General features: G+C 38.7%; 1 pseudogene; it reads left to right on the top strand.

The window, feature by feature from the left end:
• Nucleotides 1–265: 265 nt before the first annotated feature.
• LOC118675650 lies at nt 266–921 on the top strand (annotated as a pseudogene).
• The last annotated feature ends 7463 nt before the right edge of the window (nt 922–8384 follow it).

The raw sequence follows: 8384 nt of genomic DNA, 5'->3' as shown, positions 1-8384 counted from the left end.
AAGACTGTCATCATTAATTACTTCTTCATTGCATAAACTACATGGTTTCCATGTTCCAGTGTGATTTAACACATGGCAACTTCAATTGCATAGTCAAAGCTGAGAACCTGAAACTTGTCAACAATGGGAAGACCATCTCTGTTTTCCAGAAGATGGTCCCCATATCAAATAGAATGATGCTAGTACTGAACATGTTATGGAATCCACTGGGCCTTGAGCCTACTTGAAGGGTGAAGTCAAAAGGGTCATCATCTCTGCACTTCCAATGTCCACATATTTTTGGTGTTCCCAACCTCAATACAGTTCTCTGAACCATTAGAAGTATGACAACATCCTCAAAATTGTTAGCAATGCCTCCTGTACCACCACCTGCTTTGCCCTCCTGACAGAAATCATCTAAGATGACTTTGACATCATGGATGCACCATAGTCCATGTCATCACTGACAGAAGACTGTGGATGGCCCATCTGGAAAACTTGCATGACAGCATGGGACTACTCAAAACTTTATTCCTGCACCTAATGAAGCTGCCAACATTGTGGGCAAGGTCATATCTAAGTTTATTGGGAAGTTTGCTGGCATGGCTTTCTGTGTCTCCACCTCCAATGTGATGGTCATTGATCTTACCTACCATCTGGAGAAAGAATGATGTGATCAAGAAGGTGGTAAAGCCTGTGTCAGAGAGCCTTCTCAAGGGTGCCCTAGGCTACACTGAGAACTGGCATGTCTCCTATGACTTTAACAATGACACTTACTCTTCTAACTTTGACGCTGAGGCTGCCATTGTCCTCAGTGACCACTTTGTCAAACTTATTTTCTGATATGATGATGAATTGGATTATAAAACAGGGTGGTGTATCTTACAGTCCAGATGGTCTACAAGTAGTAAGAATTTACTGGGCCACCAGTTTCAGCATTAGCAAGGGAGGAAGAGAGAGGTCTCCAGCAGTTGGGGAATCCATGCCCCAACTCGGTCTTCTAACACACAGAATTTCCAAGCCTCAAACCAGTTTCCATCTCAGACTCCCTAAAGAAGGGGAATGGCTTAGAGAGCCCTATGTTGTCACATACCATCAATATAGTATGCTGTACTCCATAAAAAAATATAATTAATGGTTCAAAGTGAAAATAAAAACAACACGTTGATATGGCAGGGTAATTGTGACACAAACAGCATCAGGAAGATTGCCCCCTCAAACTGGAGGTCATCCAGGAATTTGACCAGGGGGTAGGGCTGGCTGGGGAAAGGGAGGGAGGCCCCAGCCGGCAGCTGTTAGGGACCCTATTAGTGCACAAATTTCATGCACTAGGCCTCTAGTGTGAGTGTGTGTGTGTGCGCGCATGTGTGTGTATTAATAACTTACACACAGAGAAATACCTAAAAAATAGTTGATCATAAGTCAATCAATATGTCATAATTATTTTAAAAATACCCAACCAAAGAGATAACAGGAAAAAATAAAAAGGAAGCAACAACAAAACCCCAAAACAAATATACAACACAGAGCAAGATCATAGACTTAACACAATCACACTGACAGTTATAATAAAGGCAAATAGGAGAACCAAGATGGCGGCATAGGTTAACCCCGGAGTTTGCTGCTTTGAACAACTACTTCAAAAGTGAAACTAAAAGACAGAACAAACATCACCCAGAACCACAGGAACGCTGGCTGAGTGGAAGTCCTACACTAGGAGGAAAGAGAAACGCATACGGACACTCAGAGGAGGCGCAGTGCTGAAGTCAAATTCTGAGGTGCGGAGTGCGCTGAGCAGGCTGGCGGCGGAGGGCGTGGTTGGCGTTTTCAATCGGGAGGGAGTCACAAACTCTGAGCTCCAGATACGGGCGAGTCTTTAGGAACCCAGACTCAAACAGGAGAAGCGGGACTGTCTGTCTTCGGTCAGAGCGAGTGCAGCTTTCTCTCTGAGCTTTGCAGCGGGTGCTGGGACTCAGAGAGGCAGAGCCCCTGGGGACAGGACTGAGAGCCGCCATAACTGCTCTCTCCAGCCCACCCTGTTGATCCTGTGCGACCCGCCCCGCCCAAGCCCTGCACAGAGGCATTTGCCGGATAGCCTCAGGCAAAGGCTAGATTAGCACCTCCCTAGAGGACACAGAAGTTCTCTCACTGCTGACACAGCTGATTCTCATAGCCACTTGGCCTGGAGGTCAAACCCTCCCTGGTATTAGCTACAACAATCAAGGTTTAACTATAAGCTGGGCACAAAGACCACTAGGGGGTGCACCAAGGAAGCATAACAAAATGCGGAGACAAAGAAACAGGACAAAATTGTCAATGGAAGATATAGAGTTCAGAACCACACTTTTAAGGTCTCTCAAGAACTGTTTAGAAGCCGCCGATAAACTTAATGAGATCTACAAGAAAACTATGAGACCCTCGATGTTATATTGGGGAACCAACTAGAAATTAAGCATACACGGACTGAAATAAGGAATATTATACAGACTCCTGACAGCAGACCAGAGGAGCGCAAGAATCAAGTCAATGATTTGAAATGTGAGGAAGCAAAAAACACCCAACCAGAAAAGCAAAATGAAAAAAGAATCCAAAAATGCGAGGATAGTGTAAGGAGCCTCTGGGACAGCTTCAAGCGTACCAACATCAGAATTATAGGGGTGCCAGAAGATGAGAGAGAGCAAGATATTGAAAACCTATTTGAAGAAATAATGACAGAAAACTTCCCCAACCTGGTGAAAGAAATGGACTTACAGGTCCAAGAAGTGCGGAGAACCCCAAACAAAAGGAATCCAAAGAGGACCACACCAAGACACATCATAATTAAAATGCCAAGAGCAAAAGATAAAGAGAGAATCTTAAAAGCAGCAAGAGAAAAAAAGTCAGTTACCTACAAGGGAATACCCATACGGACTGTCAGCTGATTTCTCAACAGAAACTTTGCAGGCCAGAAGGGAGTGGCAAGAAATATTCAAAGTGATGAATACCAAGAACCTACAACCAAGATTACTTTACCCAGCAAAGCTATCATTCAGAATTGAAGGTCAGATAAAGAGCTTCACAGACAAGGAAAAGCTAAAGGAGTTCATCACCACCAAACCAGGATTATATGAAATGCTGAAAGGTATCCTTTAAGAAGAGGAAGAAGAAGAAAAAGGTAAAGATACAAATTATGAACAACAAATATGCATCTATCAACAAGTGAATCTAAGAATCAAGTGAATAAATAATCTGATGAACAGAATGAACTGGTGATTATAATAGAATCAGGGACATAGAAAGGGAATGGACTGACTATTCTTGGGGGGGAAAGGGGTGTGGGAGATTCGGGAAGAGACTGGACAAAAATCGTGCACCTATGGGTGAGGACAGTGGGTGGGGAGTGAGGGCGGAGGGTGGGGCGGGAACTGGGAGGAGGGGAGTTTTGGGAGGGAAAAAAGAGGAACAAATGTAATAATCTGAACAATAAAGATTTAATTAAAAAATAAATAAATAAAAAATAAAGGCAAATAAAAAAAGAACCAATAAGAACTACACTTTAAATATAAAGACACAGATAAGTAGAAATAAAAGGATGAAAGGGCCCTAGCCGGTTTGGCTCAGTGGATAGAGCATCGGCCTGCAGACTGAAGAGTCCCAGGTTTGATTCCAGTCAAGGGCATGTACCTTGGTTGCGGGCACATCCCCAGTAGGGGGTGTGCAGGAGGCAGCTGATCGATGTTTCTAACTCTCTATTCCTCTCCCTTCCTCCCTGTAGAAAATCAATAAAATATATTTTTTAAACAAAAGGATGAAAGGAAAAACATATTATACACTCACTAAGTATGAGAGTTGGAGTGGCTATATTATCAAAGTAGACTTCAGCACAAGAAATATCATTAGGGGGATAAAGGAATCTTGCATGATGGTAAAGTAGTCCAGGGGTCCTCAAACTTTTTAAACAGGGGGCCAGTTCACTGTCCCTCAGACCGCTGGAGGGCTGGACTATAGTTAAAAAAAAAAAAAAAACTATGAACAATTTCCTATGCACACTGCACATATCTTATTTTGAAGTAAAAAAACAAAACAGGAACAAATACAATATTTGTATTTGCATGTGGCCCGCGGCTGTAGTTTGATAGTCACTTGTGAACAAGGCATAACAACCCTAAATGGAAATGTACCCAAGAACAGAGCTCATTAAAACACTAAACAAGGGTAGAATTGAAAAAATAAGTAGAAAAATCTGCAATTTTAGCTAGAGATTTCAAAGTTCCTCTTTCAGTAATTCATGAAACAACTAGAAAGATAAGTAAGAATATAAAAGACTTAAGTAACATTCTCAATGAATTAGACCTAATGATAGTTACCAAACACTCTAGCCGACAACAGCAGAATATATAGAATATACATTGTCCCTGGAAAAATTACCATAGACCAAGTATATTAAATTTCAACAATTTTCTTTTTTCTTTTTTTAAATATGTTTTTATTGATTTCAGAAAGAGGAAGGGAGAGGGAGAGAGAGAGAGAAATATCAATGATGAGAGAGAATCATTGATCAGTTGCCTCCTGTATGCCCCCTACTGGGGATTGAGCCCACAACCCCAGCATGTGGCGTGACTGGGAATCGAACCATCACCTCCTGATTCATAGCTTGATGCTCCATCACTGAGCAACACTGGCCGGGCTCAACAATTTGAAACTGTTCTTAAACAGTTCCAAAACAGTAATAAAGCTAATTTTATTGTGGTAAATAAATGTAATGTAAAATTTACCATTTTAACAATTTTTGAATGTATAATTCAGTGGCATTAAATATATTCACATTGTATAAATTTTAAAATATTAAAATAAATCAACATATGATCTCTGACTACAATGGATTTAAATAAGATATCAATAACAAAGAGATATCTAGAAAGTCCCTCAATATGGGAAAATTAAAGTAAACACTTCAAAATAAATGATAGGTCACAAGGAAATTTAGAAAATATTTGAACTAAAAACAATAAAAGCATAACTTATCAAAACCTTAGTTGCAGCTTACTTTCTCTCTAAACCTTGGAGAGAAACTGATAGCTTTAAAATGCTTGTATAAGCAAAGAAGATCTAATATCTATGGTTTGAGTTTCTGTCTTAAGATGCTAGTAAAGAAGAGAAAATTAAACTTGAAGAAGCAGAAATAAGAAAATACAAAGGTAAGAGTAAAAATCAGTAACACAGAAAATGGACCAACAATAAAAAATATCAATGAAAGCAAATGTTGAATCTTTGAAAACATCAATTAAATTGATCTAACTAGGCCAATAAACAAAAATATGCAAAAATATGTTATCAATATTTTGTACATTAAAGAAGGAATAGCACTGCAGAAGCTACTGATGTTAAAAGGGAATCATGAGAGAATATTATGAAAAATTTTATCCTAATAAATTTGGCAACATAAATAAAATTATTTGAAAGATATTAATTACTGAAACTGACTCAATAAGAAATAATAAAATTGAGCATGCTTGTATTATTTATAGAAATAGTTTCTAATTTAAAATCTTCCCACCAAAAGAACTTCAGCCTCAGAAAAATTCTGAAGAAACTATGAGCAAATCATATCCAACAATACTAAAATACACCATAATTAAGGATAATTCTTTCAAGAATTTAAGGTTGATTAACATTCAAGCATAAATATAAAGTAATAAGATTTTAAAAGTATTTGATCATTTAAATAGATGCAGAAAAAGTATTTGCCAAAATTCAGCACTGTGATTAAATAAACTTAAAAAAATACTTAGAAAACTAGGAATAGCAAGGAATTCACTCAACCCAATAACGCAACTTTTTGAAAAAACCCATAGCAAACATGCTTAATGGGGGGAAAAAAAAAACAAGTATTTTTCCATAATACTAGAACAAGGCAAGGATATCCCCTCTTACCACTTCAATTTATTGTTGTACTGTAAGTTCTGGTATGATAACATAAGATATATAACTGTCTATTTGCACATGACTTAATCACCTATGTAGAAAGTTCAAAAAAGCTAATATGCAAATGTTAAAAGAATTCAAGATGCAAGGCCAATATATATGTCTACTGTATCTCTATATGCTAGCAGTGAACACTTAGAAAATAAAAATTTTACACCAATACATCATCCACAATAGAAAATATTTAGAGAAAAATCTGCTAAAATATATGTAAGACCTGTACACTTAAAACTATAAAAACATTGCTCAGAGAAATTAAAGAAGACCTAAAGGGAGATAGAAGCTATGTTAGTTCAATAGTAGATTTAAGATTGTTAAACTGTCAGTTTTACCCAAACTGATCTATTGATGCAACAAATCCCAGACAAAATCCCAGAAGGTTAATCTGTAGATATTGGAAAAATAATCTTAAAAATTTTATGGAAATGGAAAGAAATTAGAATGGGCAAACAATTTTGGAAAACAAAGATGGAAGTAGAAAGGCTAGATCTACAATAGTATCAGAGTAAAAAGAAATATAATGATCAATGAAATAGAATATAAAACTCAGTTACAGATTCATAAATACATAGTCAACTGATTTTCAGTGTAAATGACAAGCTAACTAAATGGGGCAAAGAAAACTTTTTAAAATATGCTTTTGTTGATTTCAGAGACAGAAAAGGAGAGAGGGATAGAAACATCAATGATGAGAGAGAATCACTGATTGATTGCCTTCTGCACGCCCTACTGGGGATTGAGCCTGAAATCTGAGCATGTTCCTTGACTGGAATCAAACCTTGACCTCTTGGTTCATGGGTCAATGTTCAACCACTGAGCAACACCATCCAGGCAAGAAAACTTTTTAAACAAATGGTGCTGGAACAACTAAATATCCACATGGAAACAGTTGAAATGCAACCATCTTCTGATACCATACATAAATAATCATTCAAAATGGCTTACTAGGCCCTGGCTGGTGTGGCTCAGTTGTTTGGAGCATCATCCTGTACACCAAATGATGTGGGTCCAATTCTCAGTCAGGTCACATGCCTAGGTTTCCCATTAATCCCCAGTTGGGGTGTGGATAAGAGGCAACCAATCCATGCTTTTCTCTCACATCTGTTTCTCTCTCTCAAATCAGTAAGCATGTCCTCAGGTGAGAATTTAAATAAACAAACAAATAAATAAATAAATAAATAAATAAATAAATAAATAAATACAAAAAGGTCAGAAATCTTTGCAAGCTTGGAAAAGGCAAAGATTTGTTATAGACTACAAGCATAAACTACAATAAAAATCTTTATGTATGTGGGTATATTACTTCATTAAAAATAAAACTGCTCCTTAATAAAAGCTATTAAGAAATGAAAGGACAAGCTATAAATTAAGTAATACAAATATCTGACAAAGGACTTATATATTGAGTTTATAAAGAGCTCTTAAATTTTAAAAAGAAAGAACACGTGTTTGCCCTGATCAGTGTGGCTGAATTGGTTACAGCAACATCCCATACACCCAAAAGTCATAGGTTCAATTCCCAGTCTCAGGGCACATACCCAGGTTGCAGGTTTGGGAGGTAACTAATAGATGTTTCTCTGTCTCTCTCTCTCCCTCTCCCTTCCTCTCCCTAAAATCAATAAAATCATATTTTATTTTATTTTGTTATTAAATTTATTGGGGTGATATTGGTCAACATGATCATATAGGTTTCAGGCATGTGTTTCTGTTACAAGATCTGTATATTGCACTGAGTACCCATCACCCAAAGTCAAATCTTCTCCTGCCACCCTTCCTAATATATAAAAACCCTGAGTCTGTCACTGGAGGCTTGATCAACCCAAAGTCAGTCCTACAGTCTGCGCTGGGTTGCCATGGCGGCTGCAAATCAGGTCCGGAGAGAGGCCTGAAGAGAGAAGCAGGGTCTGATCCATAGCCTCTGTGGCAGCTGTTGATCAGCACTTGCCTCTCTCTTTCTCTCCAGCAGCCACGCCTCCATTTCTCTCCAGGCCTCCACCAGGGCTGCTGATCAACACCGCCTTTTTGATCAGGCCCCATTGATGGGCTCAGGGATGCTGACTGACAGAGAAACTGAACAATCAGAACCAAATCTGGGTCAACTGTGAGGAGCCAATGGCTACCTAAGAGGCAGAGCTTTTGACCCTGACTGGCATAGAAATTGAACAATCAGAACCAAATTGGCCAGCAGAGGAGGGCAGTTGGGAGCGAGATCAGGCTGGCAGGGGAGGGCAGTTAGGGGTGATCAGGCAAGAAGAGGCAGGACTGTGAGAAAGGGCAGGCCGGCTGAGGGACACTCCCCCCAACTCCAGTGCATGAATTTTCATGCACTGGGCCTCTAGTACTTTAATAAAATTTGAAGGGAGATAAAAAAAAACAAACCCTGGAGAACTTTATCCAACATATTGATTATCTAATCTCCTCTTCTCAGTTCAATTCCCAGA

This window comes from Myotis myotis, unplaced genomic scaffold, assembly GCF_014108235.1.
Source record: "Myotis myotis isolate mMyoMyo1 unplaced genomic scaffold, mMyoMyo1.p scaffold_m19_p_2, whole genome shotgun sequence".
In the NCBI taxonomy this organism is placed as follows: domain Eukaryota; kingdom Metazoa; phylum Chordata; class Mammalia; order Chiroptera; family Vespertilionidae; genus Myotis; species Myotis myotis.
Note: the sequence above shows the minus strand (reverse complement) of the source record. Positions and strands in the feature narration are given on the sequence as shown.